Raw genomic sequence first — 21496 nt, 5'->3', positions numbered from 1 at the left:
AAAATCTTCAATTTACATAAGCTACCAGTATAGATGGGATTCTTGAAATGGGACAACCCCTTTAATCTGCATAGAGAAAATTTAATTTTTTAAACAAATATGTAATTTCACTGCCCAGTATTTAAGGTCTCTGGATACATGACTCAATGTATAAAAACCTGTGCTCCAAAAGCCACATAACGCTCTTTCACATCTGCACCCTGTTGTGTGTCCAAACAGCTTTATGCCCACATGTATAATATCGTTGTACCCAGGGTAACATACTTAACAATGTCATATGTGGTATAAACTGCTGTTTAGGCAAACAATTAGGCACAAAAGGGGAAGAGCACAATATGGTTTTTGGGAGCACCATTTGGTTGTTGGATTCCATGGCACTTTTGTTGGGCCCCTGAATTGCCAGTAAAGTGTAATCCGTGGACACATGACCCCATTTAGGAAACTACACCACTGAAGCGATTTATCAAGTGGGGGTAGTGTGCATTTTTAACCTTTGCATTAGTTGTATTAATTAAGTTTCCAGAAATGAATGTTGAGCTGAAAAATTTAAATTGTAATTTTTCCAAAGATATACCATCGCAGTGCCTGATATGTTGCACCCAGCTTGTTTCAACAGAAACACATAATATTCATAGACAGAAATATAAAAATAATGAACATCTGGCGTTAAAAATGTTCCCTGCCCCCCTGGATACATTTCTTCAGGGGTGTAATTTCCAAAATAGGGGTCACATGTCAGGGGCTTCCACTTTACCAGTATTTCAGGGGCTCTGCAAAAGTAGCATGGCGTCCAAAAACCAAACCCCCTAAATCTGTGTTCCAAAAATCAAATAGTGCTTCTTCTCTTCTGTACCTGGCTGTTTGCCCAAACAGCAGTTTATACCTACATATGCAATTGTTAAGTTTATGTTGAAAACTGAAGAATTTAGAAGAATAGAAGAATTTATCAAGTAGTAGCAGAGTGTCTCTGTGGTTAGCACTGTTGCCTTGTAGCACTGAGTTCTTGGGTTTGAATCCAGCCAAGGATGCCATCTAAACAGTTTGTATGTTCTCCCCATGTTTTCGTGGGTTTCCTCCTGGTACTTTGATTTCTTGTCACACTCCAAAGACATACAGAAAGGGAATTTAGATTGTAAGCCCTATAAGGAATAGAGATGAGCGAACAGTGAAATATTCGATATTCCTTTCGAATAGCCGCTCAATATTCGACTATTTGAATGAATATCGAACCCGATTATAGCCTATGGGGAAAAACCGTTAATTTCAGGGGAACACACAATTCGACTCAGGAGGGTCACCAAGTCCACTATGACACCTCAGGAAATGATGCCAACACCTCTGGAATGCAACTGGGACAGCAGGGGAAGCATGCCTGGGGCATATAACAAGCCAAAATCACAGTTTTACCCCACCATCACAGCCTATCAACTACACACTTTCCACACTCAAAAAAAACCACTAAGAAAGTGGAAAAATACCTGGAAACCTTCTTTCCTCCCCAATTGGATGGACACAAACCCAAATTTTAAGCTAAAGAAAAATTACCAAGCACCCCTTTAAATCATGTTGCCCATGACAACCACAGATGGAATAGGCAACGGGAAATACAACAGCCCCCACCCTTAACTGTCATTGTGGATGTGTGTGTTTGTGATGTGGTAAGACCTTCCGAAATTCACTTTTCTGGCCCTTAACGTGAGCCCTTCCAAATTAAGTTACAGGCCCTTAAAGGGATTCTACCATTAAAACATGTTTTTTTCTAATGACCACGTCGGATTAGCCTTAAGAAAGGCTATTCATCTCCTACCTTTTGATGTGGTCGCCGCCGCGCCGGTCATCCGAAATACCGGTTTTTCCCAGTATGCTAATGAGTGTCCGGCAGCAATGAGGTCGGGCCCCAGCGCTCAAACGCCAATGGAGGCGTCCCCACTGCTGCTGGAACTGGGCAATCCAGCCACGCCTTCTTCCTGATCTGCCTCCTCCCCTTCTGTGTCCTCTTCTTTCGTCGTCATGCGTGACGCATGCGCAGTCGGCTCCGACGCGCGAGTGAGCTCATCCAGGCGTCGGAGGGCCGTACAGACCTTACTGAGCATGCGCAGTACACTCTGTTCGGCAAATACTTTGCGGAGCGTACTGCGTATGCGCGCAATTGCGGCCTCGCAAATATGGCCGCCGGCCGCATGTGCAGTCGGCTCTAACAGGGTCTCGCTGCCATAGCCAACTGCGCATGCGTCACCCATGACGACGAAAGAAGAGGACACAGAAGGGGAGGAGGCAGATCAGGAAGAAGGCGTGGCTGGATTGCCCAGTTCCGGCAGCAGTGGGGATGCCTCCATCGGCGTTTGAGCGCTGGGGCCCGCCCTCATTGCTGCTGGACACTCATTAGCATACCGGGAAAAAACAGTATTTCGGATGACCGGCGCGGCGGAGACCACATCAAAAGGTAGGTGACAAATAGCCTTTCTTAAGGCTATTCCGACGTGGTCATTAGATAAAAACATGTTTTAATGGTAGAATCACTTTAAGCTGAGCTACCAGTAGAGATTGAGGCCCTTTAACTTAGTTCAGCCTTGCACCAGCAGAGCTTTTTGCCCTTTGGGTGAGTTGAGCCTTGTAGCAGCAGAGTGTTAGCCCCTTTAAAATTGTTAGCCCCTAAAACGGTGGTTCCAGAACCATCACTCTCATTGTGTTGGATTGATGCAGTGGATTGGACTGAGGACCCAGACATTGACCTTGATTTTGATTGAGAAATTGATAACATTTTGGCATCAATTCCTGGGGGTAACTTTTATTTAGAGGACCGCAAAGGTGGAGAATTGGATGCAACCACTACTACCGGTAATGATCCTCTAATATCGGACTCTACATTACCTGTACAGGGTTCTGATCAGGTGTTAATAGTCCAAACAACATGCTCCAGTACTTTAGATGTAGATCAGAAACCACTTTCCCTTCCAACACCAGATTTAACCAAGCTTCAACATCATCATCCTGCTGAGATAGAGCCACTAAAGGAAACCTTGCCTACCAAGGTATGTTCTGGAGCTGCGACTGAGCCAAATCTAAACACAAAGTCCTTTGGAACTGAACTAAATTCACCAGCAGTGTTTTTGGCCCTTAGGGTGAGTTGAGCCTTGCACCAGCACGTGTCCCGTAACAACAGGCGGTTCTGCGCTTTGCACAAAGTTCCACTTGACCACCGATACATGGACAAGTGCATGCGGCCATGGACGCTACATCTCAATCACGGCACACTGGCTGAATGTAGTTGAGGCTGGGACTGGGTCGCAAACTGTGGCGGCCTGCCTTGTCTCCCCACCCAATATTCCTGGCAGTAATGTGAAACACCACCCTCCTCCACCACCGTTAAATCGACCCCAACTACGAGCTGGAAATGCTGCAACACTGGCGTGGGGAGATGTTAGCAGGCCGTGCTGAAGCTCATCAGCTTGGGGGACAGACAGCACACTGCCTCCGAGGTGAGGGATGCCATCCTGGATGATATGGCAATGTGGTTTTCGCCGCTGCACCTGGGCCCAGGTATTTTTTCGTGTGTGATAATGGCCAGAACCTGGTAGCGGCTCTGGAGCTTGCCAGCCTCCAACACGGTCCATGCCTGGCCAACGTTTTCAACTTATTAAAGCAACGGTTTTTAAAAACGTACCCCAATTTACATGAGCTACTGGTTAAAGTGCGGCACTTGTGCGTCCACCTTGGCAAGTCTACAGTAGCTGCTGCTAGCCTCAATACACTCCAGCAATGCCTATATCTGCCTGAAGCTTCGGCTGTTGTGCGAGGTCACCGCACACTGAAACCCTAGATATCATATGTTGAGCAGGGTGTGTGAGTAGCAGAGACCTTTGATGGAGGTCCATCTCCAAAACCCAAGGGTTCATCAAAGTCAGCTCCCTCAGTTTCTGCACCATGAGTTTCCCATGGGTGGCAGACTTCTGTGAAATCCTATCCCATCCTTTCCACTGGACACTTTACAAACTCACTAGAACCTCTATGAAAGTGGATAAATAATTTGAAAACTTCTTTCCTCTACATTAATATGGACAGAAAAAATAACTTTAAATCGAAAGAAACATTAGCATGTGCTCATCACAATTCCTGATATGATAGGTGCGTTAAGCAGGGTGCAGGGTACAACGCAGACCAGGCCCGAGCACCAGGAACAGATGTTACAATGGCTAGGGGATAATGCTTCAAGCTGCTTTTCCACCAGCCAGTCAGCCACTACCTCCAGTCGTGTTCATACCCAAGTGTCTGCCCCTCCTTCCTCCCAAAATGCCCAATCTTCCCAGCAGAGTCATCCCACCCAGGATCTATTTTCGGGTCCTTTTACTGTCTCTCCCTCTGTTGAACCACTTCCCGAATCCCAGGAGCTACCAGACGACTGTGTCCTGATGCCCAAATACTGGAGCATCCACCATTTCCTGCCAATTTTGTGGTTGTGGACCCACAACCAGCGTTTCTCGGCCTCAGTGATAATCACGAGACACTGTTGCCATCAGGGCAAGGTTATATGTGGTTTGCAGTAAGAGGAGAGTGAGCAATTACAAGAGGAGTTGGTGGACGATGAGGCCACCGACCCGACATGGACAGGGGTGATGTATAGCGGGGAAAGCAGTGTAGATGTGGAGGCAAGCTAAGCAGGAAAAAAAGGTGGCTAGAGGCAGAGGCATGGACAGGGTTGATGTATAGCGGGGAAAGCAGTGTAGATGTGGAGGCAAGCGCTGCAGCAAAAAAGGTGGCTAGAGGCAGAGGCATGTCCAGACACAGCAAGGCCAAAGATTTTCCGTGTACTAGCCACTCGCGCAAAACTCGCCCATGTTGGCAGACTTATTCCTCCAACAGGCTAATAACTGCCATCCGGTCCACACCCACCAGGGGCGCACTCTCCAAGGTCTGGGACACGTTAATGGCACCCCCTGGCAAAACTACCGCCACTGAGGGGCCTAGTGTCAACAGGAGGGACAAGTATAGGTGCATGTTGTGGGAGTACCTGGCCGACCACAGCCCTGTCCTCTCCAATCCCTCTGCGCCCTACACTTATTGGGTCTCCAAGTTGGATTTGTGGCTAGAACTTGCGCTGTAGGCATTGGAGGTCCTTTCCTGCCCTGCTGCCAGCTTGCTATCGGAAAGGGTCTTCAGCGCAGCCGGTGGCATCATCACAGATAAGCGTAGCCGGCTGTCAGTGCTGACTGTCTGACTTTCATCAAAATGAACAGCCAATGGATAGACCCATCATTTACATGTCAGTTACATGACAAATTTAGTGCGGTTTGCACACTTTGCAAGTCTAAACTGAGTAGGGGCTCTGAAAAGAACAACCTTACCACCTCTTGCGTGCACTGTCTTTTGGAAGGCAAGCCCTGGGCTCCATGGCAGAGAGCAAACGCAGGACAATCGTCGCCCGGCATTGCCAACACTGCCTCTTCCACTGTTTACAGTGCTAGTGCTGTAGTCCAGATCACCAGCCTGGACACCTCCACATCTGTCTCTGACACTTTGGGGAAAGTCTCTCTGAAAGCCTACTCCTGCGCTGCAACCTCGACCACACCTGCGACCTGTAAGTGCTTCAGCACTGGGGTGTGGAGATGTCAGCAGGTCGTGCTGAAGCTCATCAGCTTGGCGGACAGAAAAAACACTTCCCCCGAGGTTAGGGATGCCATCCTTGATGTGACGGCAATGTGGTTTTTCCTGCTGCACCTGGGCCCAGGCATGTTGGCGTATGTGATAATAGCTCAGATCTGGAGCTTGCCAGACTCAAACACGGTCCACACATGGCCCACGTTTTCAACTTGTTGGTGCAAAGGTTCTTTGAAAGCTACACCATTGTGCCTGATATACTGGTGAAAGTGCGGCCATTTTTGTAAGTGAAAAGTAGCCTCTGCTAGGCTGAAAACATTCAGAGCACACTCCTGTCATCTTCGCACCATTGGCTGGCGGAGAAAGACAAGGGGGATGAAGTCGCATTTCATGTCACTGTCCCACATGAGGCTTGAGGGTGAAGTTCAGTGCATCCCATTACTTCAGCACAGATGGTGTGAAGGGGAGTAGAAAATGGAGGAAATGGAGAGTGACCCTTACAGTTTATGGGCAGCGAAGTCATGCCAAGTAACACACTGGCATACATGGCTGACTTCATGTTGGGTTGCTTTTCAAGAGACAAAGGCATAGTTCACATCATGGAGATCAAACAATACTGGATTGAACAAAAGTTGGATTGAGCTTATATAGCCTGACTGAATTGCTGTGTATCCCACTTAACTTTTGTGGGGTACAGTATTAAAAACTGGTTTGAGCATACATGGACTGACGGAATTGCTGTGTATCCCATTTAGCTTTGGGGGGTAAAGCATTAAAAACTGGGTTGAGCGTATATAGCCGGAATGAATTGCTCTGTATCTCTGTTAGATGTTTGGGGGGACACCCAGTGGAAAGCTGGGTTGAGCGTATATAGCCGGAATGAATTGCTCTGTATCCCTGCTAGGTGTTTGGGGGGTCACACTGTGGAAAGCTGGGTTGAGCGTATATAGCCGGAATGAATTGCTCTGTATCCCTGTTAGCTGTTTGGGGGGACACCCCGTGGAAAACTGGGTTGAGTGTATATAGCCGGAATGAATTGCTCTGTATCCCTGCTAGGTGTTTGGGGGGTCACACCGTGGAAAGCTGGGTTGAGCGTATATAGCCGGGATGAATTGCTCTGTATCCCTGTTAGCTGTTTGGGGGACACACCCCGTGGAAAGCTGGGTTGAGCGTATATAGCCGGACCTAATTGCTCTGTATCCCTGCTAGTTTTCGGGGAGACACCCCGTGGAAAGCTCGACTCCTCTCCCTGCAGTATAGCTCTGCAAAGAGCTGTTTTTCTTCAGGCTGCGGGAATATGAAAACCCTGAAACATAGAATACCTCCCCTACCCTTAATAACCCGCAAATGAAGACATGGACTACCTTATAACTTTTTTGCGTGGGTGTAGGTCGGCCACAGCTATTTATTTATAAAACATTCATAGTAAAACAAAGGGTTGCCATGGCCACGGTTACCATGGCAACTAACTAAACATCAACTGTAAACATATGCAGATCAGGAGAGCGGAGGGGCGGGATCTCCCCGCCTCCCCTACTTCTTGTGCATAACCGCCCTCCAGCTGTGACTGGCAAAGTAGAGCCGAGGGTTAACTGAAAGAAAAGAAAAAACGTTACCATCACGTAAAAGACCTCATCTCAAAATCATAAACATGAAACGGGAGAGGCAGCGACACGCCACCTCCTAAAAAACAAACTTCCGGACAAAAACACGGTGCACCGCACCGAAGAATTGTCACAGACTTCCCTTGTCTGACAAACACACTAAGAACACCATTATTATTATTATTATTATTATTATTATTATTTTTTTATAAACAACACCACTCCTGCTACCTTCAAAACCGAGTGTAACTCCACTGATTTACTCCTTATATTATTATTATTTTTTTTAACATATATGTACACGAAACCGTGACAACAAACCGCTAGGGGGTGACATAACACATCCATCATTAATTTTTTTTTTTTATTATTATTATTTTTTTTTATACCGCATAAAGAAAATAACAAAAGCAAATTTTTTTTTTTTTTTTAAATAAAACGGAGACCAATAAAAAGGGGGAGGGAGGGAGGGAAAACGATGCGGTCTGCTGGTGGTTGCCGGACAAAGAGGAAGAGGGGCGTGGCTACACAGGACTAAGAAGGGATGGGAAGACACCAAACGACACAAAACACAGGGGAGACAGACGAGACCACATCTTGGAGACAGGTAACAGAACACAGGGAAGGGGAGGAGGAAAGGAGGAAATCCATAAAATTAACTTACCCCGCAGTCTAAGATTTTCTCCTACCGTCCGAAACCTGTCAATTTTTCCCTGCCTACTAGAAGCTAGCCCTCAGCAGCACATCTGTCCCTACGTCTAAAAGCCGCAAAATGACACGAAGATGGCGGTCGGTATTCTTATAAATCGGAGGTCACATGTTTTCAGCAGCCATTGGGTTTTTCAAGTTTTTACAATGCCTACGTTGTCGTAGTTCCTGTCCCATCTCCCCTGCACAGTTATTGGTGCAAAAAACGCGCCAGGGAAGGTGGGAGGGGATACAAATTTTTACTGCGTTTGTAGCGTGGTATTCGATTAGAATACCTATTCGATCGAACGGCGTTCGCTCATCTCTAATAAGGAACAATGTTGACAATATTCCTGTAAAGCACTGTGGAATATGATGGAGCTACATAGGTAAGGAGGCGTTCACACTTGCACTGTGCTCTCTGCATGTAATCAGTTTTTGTGACTCATCCAAAGAACTGAGTTCAATGGGTTTTTAAAACTATCTGCATTTTGAGCATTTTCACCCTGTATCTGTTCTTTTGGATGGAGACCATAGTCGGACTTGCAACACTTTGTCTCCATTCAAAAAATAAGAATACACGATGGACCGCAGAGGGTGGTGATAAAACTTCCACACATAGGGAGTCAAATCCATAGTACATAGTTCTATGAACCTGGGGGTTTATGGTTATTAACTCTCTTGAGGGTGACTTTGGACTGTTATTTATGCATTGGAGGAGTCTTTTATGTCATTGTGGTATTAGTTTAATATACGTCTCTACAATTTTTTTACTTGATATAATAAAGGTTAAGTTTTATAATTTTTTTTTTAAACCATTCAAGTTCTTTTGATGGGATGGTTATACCCTCTGTGATAGATGATAATATGATATTATTATGTATAGAGAGGCCACTTTATCGTCATCTGAAAGAGTGTTTTGGAGTTTTATATGGCTATTTATATTTATTATCATGCTTTCCCTTGTATATACCTAGTATATTGATTCTGTATATAACAAACTCCTTTTCACTAGTATACACTCACCGGCCACTTTATTAGGTACACCTGTCCAACTGCTCGTTAACACTTAATTTCTAATCAGCCGATCACATGGCGGCAACTCAGTGCATTTCGGCATGTAGACATGGTCAAGACAATCTCCTGCAGTTCAAACCGAGCATCAGTATGGGGAAGAAAGGTGATTTGAGTGCCTTTGAACGTGGCATGGTTGTTGGTGCCAGAAGGGCTGGTCTGAGTATTTCAGAAACTGCTGATCTACTGGGATTTTTTCACGCACAACCATCTCTAGGGTTTACAGAGAATGGTCCAAAAAAGAAAAAACAGCCAGTGAGCGACAGTTCTGTGGGCGGAAATGCGTTGTTGATGCCAGAGGTCAGAGGAGAATGGCCAGATTGGTTCGAGCTGATAGAAAGGCAACAGTGACTCAAATAGCCACCCATTACAACCAAGGTAGCCAGAAGAGCATCTCTGAATGCACAGTACGTCGAACTTTGAGGCAGATGGGCTACAGCAGCAGAAGACCACACCGGGTGCCACTCCTTTCAGCTAAGAACAGGAAACTGAGGCTACAATTTGCACAAGCTCATCGAAATTGGACAATTGAAGATTGGAAAAACGTTGCCTGGTCTGATGAGTCTCGATTTCTGCTGCGACATTCGGATGGTAGGGTCAGAATTTGGCATCAACAACATGAAAGCATGGATCCATCCTGCCTTGTATCAACGGTTCAGGCTGGTGGTGGTGGTGTCATGGTGTGGGGAACATTTTCTTGGCACTCTTTGGGCCCCTTGGTACCAATTGAGCATCGTTGCAACGCCAAAGCCTACCTGAGTATTGTTGCTGACCATGTCCATCCCTTTATGACCACAATGTACCCAACATCTGATGGCTACTTTCAGCAGGATAATGCGCCATGTCATAAAGCTGGAATCATCTCAGACTGGTTTCTTGAACATGACAATGAGTTCACTTTATTCCAATGGCCTCCACAGTCACCAGATCTCAATCCAATAGACCATCTTTGGGATGTGGTGGAACGGGAGATTCGCATCATGGATGTGCAGCCGACAAATCTGCGGCAACTGTGTGATGCCATCATGTCAATATGGACCAAAATCTCTGAGGAATGCTTCCAGCACCTTGTTGAATCTATGCCACGAAGAATTGAGGCAGTTCTGAAGGCAAAAGGGGGTCCAACCCGTTACTAGCATGGTGTACCTAATAAAGTGGCCGGTGAGTGTATATCATGTTTGGCCTCTATTTACTTTTATAAGTGATACTATGTACCTGCCCTTTGTGTTTTTTTTCTTTTACAATCGATAGCATTGTATTCCCCTTTTCTCTAATGTTATCATATTTTGAAATTTTTTTTTTCCATATTTTATTATGATCTTTAATAAATTTGAGTATTTTATAGTGGTGGTTCTGTTTTTTGACTAAGTAGTTTGTATTTACATGAAAACACTTTTTTTTGCCTAGGATTGCACTGTATATTTTTCCGTAGAAATCCTACTAATATTACAAATGTGAAAATTTGTGTGTTTGGATGTTTGTTTCTCAATCACGTAAAAACAGCTGAACGGATTGGCATGAAATTTGCCACATACATAGATAGGAACCCCGATTAAAACATAGGCTACTTTTTATCCCGGTAAATGACGTTACTACACGACCGCAGTGAAGGAATTTAGGTTCACACAACATTAAAGGACCTGTGATGACATCATCACAGGTCCTCGAGCCATTCTAGGATAGGATCTTATTAGATCTCATTAGATCTTATTAGGTCTTATTAGTGACATTTATATTCTCTTTCACAATATACCTACATGACCCAGTGGCACTCCTATTTGGGAATGTGAACTCCCCTTTTCTGTGTGGCACATTATATGGTTCTGTGCAGCCAGGTCATCCCAATGCGCCTCCTTTAAGGAAAAACAATATAAATTCATCAAAAAATAGATTGTCACTTACCACTTACGAAAAAGACTTTCCTAGGAGGTGCCAGACACTGCCTCTGGAGAAAAAGGCAGTGGTAATGAAAAATTCAAGTGAAGAGATGGTCTGCAATAGAGATGAGCGAGTACTGTTCAGATCAGCCGATCTGAACAGTATGCTCGCATAGAGATGAATGGACGTAGCCGGCACGCGGGGGGTTAAGCGGCTGGCCGCCGTCAAAGCGGAAGTACCAGGTGCATCCATTCATTTCTATGGAGCGTGCTGTTCGGATCGGCTGATCCGAACAGTACTCGCTCATCTCTAGTCTGCAACACTCCAGGGTCTTTTAAAACTTCAAACTTTTTATTCCATCGTAGTTAAAAAGATAGCATTACGGCAGACTGCCGAACACTTCCCATTCACTTCAATGGGAGCGCTCGTAAACACCGCTGTTACGAGCGCTCCCATTGAAGTGAATGGGAATTGTTCGGCAGTCTGCCGTAACGACGGCGTGTACGGCTGTGATACACGCCCGGCGTTACTCTGTGTGAATGCCCCCTAAGTGTGTGTTTTTATTGCACCTATATGTTTTTTCCTACTGGCACTGTTGTTTTTTGTATTGTCGCTATCTTTTGAACTACGATGGAATAAAAAGTTTGAAGTTTTAAAAGACCCTGGAGTGTTGCAGACCATCTCTTCACTTGAATTTTTCAATATAAATTCATGCTATATTGGTATCATAGCCCAGAGGTCTTACACCGAGGCTTCAGACCACTGCTAGAGGTGCCATATCTAAGCTGGCAAGTAAGATGTCGGGGGGTTAGTTCTATGCCCTCTTGATGTCTGAGGACTTCCAACGTGTCATGCACATAGGAAGGTAATGACAATACAAAGAGTCACAGTATTAGATCAACATGTGTGCTGATACCCTGCGTCAGACTTCTTATGCTGGACATTTATTTCATACCTAAGATCCACAAGAGTCTTCAATCCTTAAGAGGATGTCCCATCGCATCAGGCATATGGAAGTCTGACTCAGGATTTCAGCACATCTATCTAATACTTATATTAAAGAAGATCCCACTGAGATTGAAAAGTCTGTTTCAAGGTAAGTTTAATCAAAAGTGAAATACACCCTGTTTGGTGCACCAATTAAACTTATCTTGAAACAGACTTTTCAATCTCAGTGGGATCTTCATTAATATAGATTATACGGATCGGGACTGTATTCCACTGTGGTCAACCCGATATCCCACCACACCGCTTTACAATCTATCTAATACTGTGACCCTTTGTAATGTCTGTGACATGATGGACATCCTCAAGACATCTTGAGGGCATAGAACTACCCTCTGACACCTTGCTTGCCAGCTTAGATGTAGACTCATTGTGTAGCTCGATCCCTTATCAACATGGTTTTGAAGCTGTACAATACATTCTGGAGAAATGTTGTACACAACTTCAATAATGAGTTTGTGCATCTTATAACCTTATGAACTTATGACCTTAATTTCCACCCATAATTACTTCATGTTTGATAGACACTTCTTCCACCAGCTTCATGGCATTGTAATGTGGAGCCTGGCTGCACCCCCCCTCACAATATCTTTTGATGCATTGAAATTGGTCTTTTTGTGGGAAGTCATGTATAGCTTTGGTTTTAGACAAAATTTTATTAAATGGGTACATATTCTATATAAATACAATCAGCAGGGCTAAGGGTCAATCGGGGCCTGTCAGAGTAATTTCCCATCCCACTATTTTGCGGCTGTGATTTTGGAATCAATGGGGGCATCTACGGGCTGCAAAAGCTCCCGCGGCATAGAAGTGCCACATCACGGGGCATGTAACTCCGTGTGAACCCTCCCTAAATCAGACAGAAACAGTATAGATGGCATTGGGAACGTTCCCTATTAGAGATGAGCGAACACTGTTCGATCGAATAGATATTCAATGGAATATCAGGCCGTTTGAGGTATTCAATTCCAATCGAATACCACAAGGCAAACGCACTAAAAATTCGTATCCCCTCCCACCTTCCCTGGTGCTTTTTTTGCACCAATAACTGTGCAGGGGAGGTGGGACAGGAATTACGACAACGGAGGCATCGAAAAAAAAATCGGAAAAAGTAATTGGCTGGCTAAATCAGATGACCTCCAATTTATATAAATGGTGGATTTAACATTCGGTTAATTTGAGATTGCGAACTATGTGATTGTGAGACAGGGACAGATCTACAGGCAGGGTTAGCTAGGGATTACCTTTATTTAGGTGGGAATGTTACTCACCCAGCTCTTTGGGGCTCTCTCTGGTCGGGATCCCTGTCAGCTTGCAATATGCGTGAGCTGACTTTTTCCCATAGGAATGCATTGAGCAGCGTTGATTGGCCGAATGTCATACAGAGTACAGCATTCGGCCAATCAACGCTGGTTCTGCCGGAGGCTCGTCTGTGAGGAAGCGGAGTCTAAGATCTGACCAGAATGGTGACTGCTGTGGAGCGATCTTAGACTTCACCTCCTCCAGCAGAACCAGCGTTGATTGGCCGAATGCTGTACTCTGTATGTCATTCGGCCAATCAACGCTGGTCAATGCATTCCTATGCATAGCGGAGCTGGCTGTGCGCTCAACTTGGCTACACCGGAGATGCAGCCGAGCTGAGCACATGGCCAGCACTGCTACTCCGGAGATGAAGCAGAGCTGGCTGTGCGCTCAGCTTGGCTACTCCGGAGATGCAGCCGAGCTCAGCGCACGGCCAGCTCTGCTAAACTGGAGATGAAGCAGAGCTGGGCGTGCACTCAGCTCGGCTACCCCGGAGATCGAGCTCAGCACATGGCCAGCTCTGCTACACTGGAGATGAAGCAGAGCTGGGCGTGCACTCAGCTCGGCTACCCCGGAGATCGAGCTCAGCACATGGCCAGCTCTGCTACACTGGAGATGAAGCAGAGCTGGCCGTGCGCTCAGCTCGGCTACACCGGAGATCGAGCTCAGGGCATGGCCAGCTCTGCTACACTGGAAATGAAGCAGAGCTGGCCGTGCACTGAGCTCTGCTACACTGGAGATGTAGCAGGCTGATTGTGGGCTGAGCCCTGCTGCACACTCAGCTCTGCTGCAACTCAGATGTAGCAGAGCTGAGTGTGTGCTGAACCCTGCTGCACACTCAGCTCTGCTACATCTGATTCAGCAGAGCTGAGTGTGCAGCAGGGTTTAGCACACATTCAGCTCTGCTACATCTGAGATGCAGCAGAGCTCAGTGTACAGCAGGGCTCAGTGCACACTCAGCACTGCTACATCTCTGATGAAGCAGAGCTGAGTGCGCAGCAGAGTTCAGCAGCTGCATCTCCGGAGTAGATGAGCTGAGTGCACGGCCAGCTCTGCTTCATCTCCGGTGTAGCAGAGCTGGCCGTGCGCTGAGCTCGGCTGCATCTCCGGTGTAGTCGAGCTGAGCGCACGGCCAGCTCCGCTACATCTCGGCATAGGAATGCATTGACCAGCGTTGATTGGCCGAATGCCATACAGAGTACAGCATTCGGCCAATCAACACTGGTTCTGTCAGAGGAGGCGGAATCTAAGATCAGTCCACACCAGTCTCCATTATGGTCCGATCTTAGACTCCGCCGCCTCACAGACGAGCCTCCGGCAGAACCAGCGTTGATGCTGTACAGTTAGGTTATCCATTCTGTTTAGCTAGGGCCATATATATATATATATATATATATATATATATATATATATATATATATATATGTATGACTTTTGTTAAAATAAACCTCAGCCTGATGCCTCTGAATAGTGTGTCACCGTGTCCCTGTATCATAATGTTCCATTAACTATACTGCTGATGCTGCTCGCTACTCCTACTGCCACCACTCAAGCAGACATGTCCTTCATCCTGGTATATCATATCATTCCATGCCATATTACCATTCATGTGGAAGCTACCACCCCTCAGCCAAACATGTCCTGTGGCCTGGTCCATTATATCCTTCCATGCCTTTCTGCCAATCATGTGGCAGCTACTACCACTCAGCTAGACATGTACATAATTTCATGGGGCAACACTGAAGATGTGACAATTTCATACAATGTAAAGTAGTCAGTGTACAGCTTATATAACAGTGTTAATTTGGTGTGCCATCAATATCACTCAATACACAGCCATTAATGTCTAAAACCCCTGGTAACAAAAGTGACTACACCGCTAAGTGAAAATGAAAAATTGTGCCCTGAGTGTTAATATTTTGTGTGGCCACCATTATTTTCCAATCTTCGACCTGGAGTTCACTAGAGCATCACAGGTTGCCTCTGGAATCCTCTTCCACTCCTCTATGATGACATCTCAGAACTGGTGGATGTTAACCCATTCTCGCCAGATAAATTTTTCGATTTTCATTTTTTGTTTTTGACCCCCCCTTCCAAACCCCACAAGTTTATTTATTTTTACGCTCTCAGGACTCGTTCACATCTAGGTCTCCGTTTTACAGGTTTCCGTTTCCTGCACTTGAGAAAGGTCCCAGTGTGGACCGATACGTGGTGTACTGCTGTTTCCAATAAAAGGACATTTTAAATCCATACAAGTTGCTGACAGACCGGATTGTTTATATATATATATATATATATATATATATATATATATATATATATATATATATATATATATATATCTATATATATATCTATATATATAAAAACATATATATGTATATATATATATATATATATATATATATATATATATATATATATATATACTATATATATATATCTATATATATCTATATATATAAATATATATATATATATATATATATATATATATATATATGTATGCACATGGACAAAATTGTTGGTACCCCTCGTTTAGTGGAAGAAAAACCCACAATGGTCACAGAAATAACTTGAATATGACAAACTGGAATTCGCCAAACTACATGTTGACAAGCCACAAAGCTTGTGGGAAAATGTCCTATAGACAGATGAGACAAAAATGGAACGTTTTGGCAAGACACATCAGCTCTATGTTCACAGATGGAAAAATGAAGCATATCTTGAAAAGAACACTGTCCCTACTATGAAACATGGAGGAGGCTCTGTTATGTTCTTAGGCTACTTTGCTGCATTTGGCACATAGTGTCTTGACTCTATGCAGGGTACAATGAAATCTCAAGACTATCAAGGATTCTAGAGCGAAATGTGTTCCCCAGTGTCAGAAAGCTTTATCTCAGTCACAGGTCATGCGTCTTGCAACAGGATAATGACCCAAAACACACAGCTAAAAACACCCAAGAATGGCTAACCATTGGACTATTCTGAAGTGGCCTTCTATGAGCCCTGACCTAAATCCTATTGAGCATCTTTAGAAGGAGCTGAAACATGCCGTCTGGAAAAGGCACCCTTCATACCCGAGACAACTGGAGGAGTTTGCTCATGAGGAGTGGCCAAAATACCTGCTGAGAGGTGCAGAAGTCTCATTGACAGTTACAGGAATCGCATGATTGTAGTGATTGCCTCAAAAGGTTGTGCGACAAAATATTAAGTTAAGGGAACCATCATTTCTGTCCAGGCCTGTTTCATGAGTTTTATTTATTTTTTTTTAAATCTGTTGAAGCGAAAAGCAATGTCTGACTTTCATTTGTTCATTTTCATAGAATTTGTATTTATTATTACTTTTGTCAGATTCAAGTTATTTCTGTGACCATTGTGGGGTTTCTTTCATTAAACGAGAATATCCAATAATGGAGAATATCAGTTTGGGACCTTTTTTATTAAATGGTATGCATTGACTTGTTATTGAGTTTTAAATTTGCTATTTCATTCCACCACTAGGTGGCGGTAACACCCTTCTGCCAAGTCCTTAGATTTCACTTTAATTCCTCCCTGCATAATATTCTGCTGTAATTGAATTTAGTCTATGAGTCTCTGATTTAATCTATTTTTATAGGGCTCATTACAGTCACCCTCTTATTTTTACCTAAACTTGTTGAAATGCCAAAGCAATCAGCTCACAATTTAGGAATTACATGTTAGCGGCTGCAGGAAGCAGATGTTTTAAGCCCAGAGATGTGAATAAAGTATATGTATGAATCACATAAATACATATTGTGGTCATTATTTATCCTATCAGTCTCTGCAGAACATGGAAGGAAGAGCACCGTGCACCCTAGTGCAACTAAGATACTGAGACATTAATGCATTATCAGAGTCACTAACATCTGCAAAATATGAAATTTTCAAGTTTCAATCTGTGGCATGTGGAAGGAGCATAAAAGCCAGCTTGAAAGTGAAAATTTTAGCCTAAAAAATTAGATCAAGTGGTTTGGGATGATTGTGTGATGCCTCCTGTTCATTGACATATCAGTTATTGCACTTGTAAAAAACCAAGAGGGACTACCGTAATACCTTCAAGTCACTGGCAGGCAATTGCAAAAAGAGCTGCCAGCAGTCTAACCTGTAAATACATTTATTTCTGCATGTGGTGCTTATACCCAATACTTAATTAATCAAAATATGTTGAACATTTTGTTTCCATTTTTTTTTATAATTTGCATATAATTAACATTTTTATTGATCCATAATTCTAAGACATTTCCTTCTATATATAAGGACATAGGTTTTTACAGTGGACTTTCCCTCACATTACTAAAATACATTATTATCTATACGTACAGTGACATGCAAAAAGTGTTCTACAATTGCAAACCTACCAAGACATGGCCGTCCCACCTAAACTAACAGAGCAAGGAGTGCAAGTGTCAGAGAAGCAGCCATAGCTTAGGTGGGAGAATCTGTCCACAGAACAACTATAAGTCATGCACTTTACAAATATTGCCTTTAAGTAGGAGTGACAAGAAGAAAACCATTGTTGAAAGAAAGATATAAGAAGTGCTGTTTACAGTCTGCCACAAGCCATATAGGGGAGACAACAAATATATGGAAGAAGGTGCTCTGGTCAGACGAGATCAAAGTTGAACCTTTTGGCCTAAATGCAAAATGCTATGTGTGGCAGAACAGTAACATTGCTCATCACTGGGGATGAGAGAATCGATTCTGCAGAAGTGGAATTTGATCCGAATTTCAGGAAATCGTCGATTCACCCACAATCCGGATTTCTTCATGCTTCGATGGGAACGTGGTATCACCCATAATGCCAAGCGTCCAGCGAATCAGAAGCCAGCCGCTCCTGTGATGTCACAGCCATATAAAACCCAGCGGCCATTTTAGCTACAGTCATTTCACACCGCTCTTACTGTAGGGACAGACATCAGCGATATCAGAGATAGAAAATGGATAGAAGTTCAGAGAAAGAGGATTGCTAGTGAAGGGAAAGTATAGGGAGGAAATAGGCATTGCATTCACTGTTCTGTCCAAGTCTAAAATTACAGGCCATTTTGCAGTACAGTTCTGCCCCAAAAAAACCATAATTCTTATCCAGAAATCTCTGCCTTTATCATGCTTTTTTTTTTTTTTAAAGGTGTTCATTTTTGGGGAAAGAAATAAGGAACTTATTCGCCGTTCTCTTCAAAGTAGAAAATTACAGTCCGTTTCCTTAAGTGTTTCACCCACCTGCAAGACATCCTAAAAATATCAAGAAAACTTTGCATGCACTTCAGCCACTCGTACACAGCCAAATGGAGTGGAATGAGCTGGCCCAGTCCCCAAGAGTAATGGCTGAGAAGGTGTTCAGTGTTTCCGGTGGAGTTGTAACACCTAGAGGGAAAAATCTGTCCATAGCTAGCATGAAAAAAAGGACTTTTGTTAAAATAAACCTCAGCCTGATGCCTCTGAATAGTGTGTCACCGTGTCCCTGTATCATAATGTTCCATTAACTATACTGCTGATGCTGCTTGCTACTGCTACTGCTTGCTCCTACTGTCACCACTCAAGCAGACATGTCCTTCATCCTGGTATATCATATCATTCCATGCCATATTACCATTCATGAGGAAGCTACCACCACTCAGCCAAGCATGTCCTGTGGCCTGGTCCATCATATCCTTCCATGCCTCACTGCCAATCATGTGGCAGCTACTACCACTCAGCTAGACATGTACATATTTTCATGGGGCAACACTGAAGATGTGACACTTTCATACAATGTAAAGTAGTCAGTGTACAGCTTATATACAGTGTTAATTTGGTGTGCCATCAATATCACTCAATACACAGCCATTAATGTCTAAACCCCTGGTAACAAAAGTGACTACACCGCTAAGTGAAAATGAAAAATTGTGCCCTGAGTGTCAATATTTTGTGTGGCCACCATTATTTTCCAATCTTTGACCTCAGGTTCACTAGAGCGTCACAGGTTGCCTCTGGAATCCTCTTCCACTCCTCCATGATGACATCACAGAGCTGGTGGATGTTAACTCATTCCCGCCAGAGAAATTTTTTGATTTTCATTTTTTGTTTTTGACCCCCCCTTCCAAACCCCACAAGTTTATTTATTTTTATGCTCTCAGGGCTCGTTCACATCTGGGTCTCCGTTTTACAGGTTTCTATTTCCTGCCCAAAACTGGACAGGGACGGAAACCTGCAGTCATTTTTCAAACCCATTCATTTGAATGGGTTTGGAAAGTGTCTGGCCGTGAGCGCCTGTGAGCGTTTTGTGCTCTCTGCGGCAAAACCATTTTTTTTAACCGGACACAAAGTCAGACATGCAGGACTTTGTGTCCGGTTAAAAAAAAAAGGTTTCGCCGCGGAGAGCACAAAACACTCACCGGTGCTCACGGTCGGACACGATCTTCTAGGTTTTCTGTTGACAGAAGATGGAAACCTGAAGACAGAGATCGGGCGCTGGTGTGAACCCAGCGTCAGCCACACGAGGGCTTAATGTTTGTTTGTTTTTTAAATGTAGATTGTGAGCCCCACATAGAACTCACAATGTACATTTTTCCCTATCAGTATGTCTTTTTGGAATATGGGATGGAGATCCATGCAAACACGGGGAGAACATACAAACTCCTTGCAGATGGTTTTTTGTCCTTGGCAGGATTTGAACACCAGGACTCCAGTGCTACAAGGCTGCAGTGCTAACCACTGAGCCACCGTGTGGCCCCGAGGGCTTAATGTTTGTGGGACAAATTTTCCTTCATGATGCTACCATTTATTATTCTGTACAATATACTGGGAAGCTGGAAAATTTTTTAGAATGGGGTGAATTTGAATAAAAAGTCCATTTGTGCGGCTTTCTTACGGACTTTGTTTTTATGACTTTTTGCAGCCAAAATAATATGTCACCTGTATTATATGTTTCAGTAATGACCGTAATTCACGGCACTGCACGGACTCCCCCATAGAACTCTATGGGCGAGTGCGGCAGTTTACGGGCATCTGCGGAGTCTATGTTGATGATCAGCAACTAGTATTGCTGATCAGCAACATGCAGACCGTAAAAGCATTACGGTCGTGTAAGACCAGCCTAAATGTCACCCATCTGCTGTTGTTTCCTGCTGTATGTTTGTATGTATATATGTTTAGTTGTGAGACAGGCAGTTTAATAGGCCAAGGTTTTGTAGCCATGTTAGGAAGCTTAATTTGGAACTGCCAGTGGTAGGCACTTTTTACTTGCTAGAGAAAACTATAGTGACACTCTGCCAACTTTTCCATTCCTCTGACAGGAGCTTCCTCATCTGGCTCAGGAACGCTGGTAACTCAACCTATTCTTAAGAATTTAAGAAAATAATCTCTCCTTTTCAAGTGGATGATCTGGAGTTAAAAGCCTCATCAGCCACAGTGACTGATGCCGTCAAGAGGTGCAGACGCGTCCAACACTACAGGATAATCCCCTACAAAGAGCTTGCTGGTAATTGTGAAATCCTGTTTTGTTCTCGTGACACCGTTTTCTTGTTCAATAATCCTGGCAGATGAGAAAAGTGATCCAGGGCCTTGTTGTGTTAGAGCAGACCTGTCTTAGGTTAAGTGTTGGCGCCTCAGTGGCTGTAGGAGCACAAGCCTCAACATGCCACATTTCACTTGCAACCATATGAGCAAGGCAAAATGATGCAGCAATAGCAGAGGCTAGCGGGAAGTTGAGAAGGATTAGCTCACTTATACATGAGGGGATGACGGTGTCAGTCCGATACTAGGGGGATCGAACATGCAGCATTTGCCATGGTACAGTCAGAGGTGTTTATGGACTGAACAGCAAATGCATCAATGAATTAGTCACTTTCTAGAGGATTTCTGTAACCTTGACTATGAACAGAAACACAGTATACAACTTATCAGCGGACAGAAATTGCAACTACAGATAGACCAGTGGTAGACCAGTCCTGACAGTAGTTCTCAGGGGCAGATTCAGGTTTATGAGGGCTGTTGGGTAACAGAGTTACATCCCTCGTTCACATCTGCATTTGTATTCCAACCTGGGGAGTCCGCACAGGGACCCACTGCCCCCCCGAATGGAAAACTGAACGCAACTGCAAGCGCTGTGCTGTAAAAGCACACGGACCCCATAGAATATAAAGGGATCCATGTGCTTGCCGCCCGGTGCCCGCACGAATCATGCGGACAGGAAAGTAGATTGGGAACTACATTCCTGTCCGCAAGATCCTTGTGGAGATCTGGCGGCAAGCACACAGACCCCATTATAGTCTATGGGGTCTGAGTGCTTTTACTGCACCAGTGCTTGCAATTGCGTTTGGTATTCCGTTCGAGCGGGTCCCCATGCAGAC

Source organism: Leptodactylus fuscus, chromosome 6 (assembly GCF_031893055.1).
Source record: "Leptodactylus fuscus isolate aLepFus1 chromosome 6, aLepFus1.hap2, whole genome shotgun sequence".
NCBI lineage: Eukaryota > Metazoa > Chordata > Amphibia > Anura > Leptodactylidae > Leptodactylus > Leptodactylus fuscus.
The sequence above is the reverse complement of the archived record's forward strand: the minus strand, read 5'-3'. Positions refer to the sequence as shown.